Source organism: Gossypium hirsutum, chromosome D08, assembly GCF_007990345.1.
Source record: "Gossypium hirsutum isolate 1008001.06 chromosome D08, Gossypium_hirsutum_v2.1, whole genome shotgun sequence".
Classification (NCBI taxonomy): domain Eukaryota; kingdom Viridiplantae; phylum Streptophyta; class Magnoliopsida; order Malvales; family Malvaceae; genus Gossypium; species Gossypium hirsutum.
In genome coordinates this window covers 61,339,065-61,340,981 of record NC_053444.1, presented here as the reverse complement: position 1 = coordinate 61,340,981, position 1,917 = coordinate 61,339,065, and the positions used below count along the sequence as shown (strand labels likewise).

Genomic DNA, 1,917 nt, shown 5'->3' with positions numbered 1-1,917 from the left:
AATAAGTCTGCTAGTTCAATGGTAAAGTGTTAGCTTACCATTTGGTCCTGTGTTTGAATATTTGCGTGTGCAATAAGAAATATATTTGTTGAATTTCCTGTGTGCCGCTCACCTGATGAGGTTGATTAGAAATTGAATTCTAAGGGTATATCTGATTTGGATAAGGTCTAGTTTTAGTGGGAGTGTGGGTGGTTATCATCTGCTAATAATAATTTGTTTTTTTTTTTTGAAAATTCCCCAGAATTCTCCAAAGTTGTCGTCCCACTTCTCCCTCTTTTACATTCGGTTTTTTGTTATTTTGTGATCAACTTTTCATCATTTTTTTTCTTTTTGAATTTTCATTCTTTGCGATTTCTTGATAGTATTCCCGTTCTTTTACTTCATGTTCATCCTATTGTTGCCTATTAGTGTTGTTTGGCGTATTATCTAAAGTATGTCTGTTCTTTCGGTGTTTCTTAGTGGTAATTTCTATTTACACCTAGAGCATGTTGTTTCGTTTTTGTGGAAGGGTTGTAAGTATGGGTTGGTAAGATTTGTGTGAATTGATGGTTTTGATGTACTGTTAGGAGAGGTTTGCGAATCACATGGCATCCTTTCAACGAATTAGGTGATTTGAAGGCCTACGTCTCTGTTGGGTAAGTGATCATTGTCGAAAGCTGATTTTTATTTATTAAAGTTTAACCTTAGCGATTGTAATCGGTTAGTGTTTTGATTAAGTGTTTTGTGGCTAAATTGGGCCATTTAATCATTGATTTTAGGTTCTGGAATTGTTGCGGTGTGTTGTCATTGAAAAACAGTTAGGTGTGTATCGGAAAATTCAAAAAATAGTGAACAGCAGAAAGTTGAAATTTGGTTGTCGATGCTCACGATCGTGTGACAAGTAGTGCGACACCTCACGATCGTGTGACAAGTAGTGTGCCAGATCGTGTGGCCACACGAGTTGGTCAATTGGGCCATGTGAGCCCATTTTCTAAAATTTTTTATTTTGACTCGATTTGATTCGTGATTTGTAATTAGCTTATCTGTAGGATCCGTACGTTACCATTTATTATGTTAGGATGTGAGCATGTATGTCAGAATATGATTATTGTATATCTCTAGATCTATTATGTAACTATGCATGTGACTTCATGGTAAAATTGAAGCATTTCTATAAGGTTTGATACTTCTATTCTATAAAGCATAGACTCTCATGCCTTCTGTCTTCTATTAGTGTATGTCACATGTCTTACATGCTATCATTCTATTTCTATATATGCATGCTAGGACAATTATAAGTTGGATAATGTTGAAAAGGAAGATTCTGACAATTTGGTGTAATTCCACATTATTGTTGCTATTTGTTGGACGAGTTCTGGGAACTCTATTTGGTGTATAGCGAAACTGGTAGGAAGTTTTCGAAATTGCATTATTTTCTAAAAATATCGCATAAACATAATTGTTGACACCATTTTTTGATGAAAACGGGGTCGACTTGGATTTAAAAAAAAATGAAAACGGGAGTCGCCACCAATCCTTTTTTGACGAGGTGTGATCGGTCACCTCAAAAGTGGTTGTTTTTAATAAATGATTTAATTTTATTAAAACAACGATTTTGGTCTACGAAATTCAGAAAGATGAGTTCGGGAGCCGGTTACGCACAAGGAAGGATTAGCACCCCGAACGCCCAAAATTGTACCTAGTTGATTAATTAGTGTCTTAGTGTCGAAAATTGAAAATTTGGAAGCTTTTAAAAATGCGATCCTTAAAAGAAAATCTGATACCATGAATTGAAACATAAGATTCTCTTGTTCCGAAGGAATATCACATCCAGCACGTTAGGACACGATACTCTAACCATCGAAACCAAGATCACCTATAGTTTAATGAAACCATACTTTGAAGCTTTAAGAGATATTGGCTATTAGTCAACGAGAA

The 1,917-nt window shown here is 35.3% G+C and overlaps 1 long non-coding RNA gene across 1 annotated transcript in view; it reads left to right on the top strand.

Moving 5' to 3' along the window:
• Window positions 1-508: 508 nt before the first annotated feature.
• LOC121219907 (uncharacterized) overlaps window positions 509-1,917 on the top strand; it is a 12,460-nt gene continuing 11,051 nt past the window's right edge. The window contains exon 1 of the long non-coding RNA XR_005916975.1: window positions 509-635. This is a non-coding gene — a long non-coding RNA (uncharacterized lncRNA). The remainder of the gene's footprint in view (window positions 636-1,917) is intronic.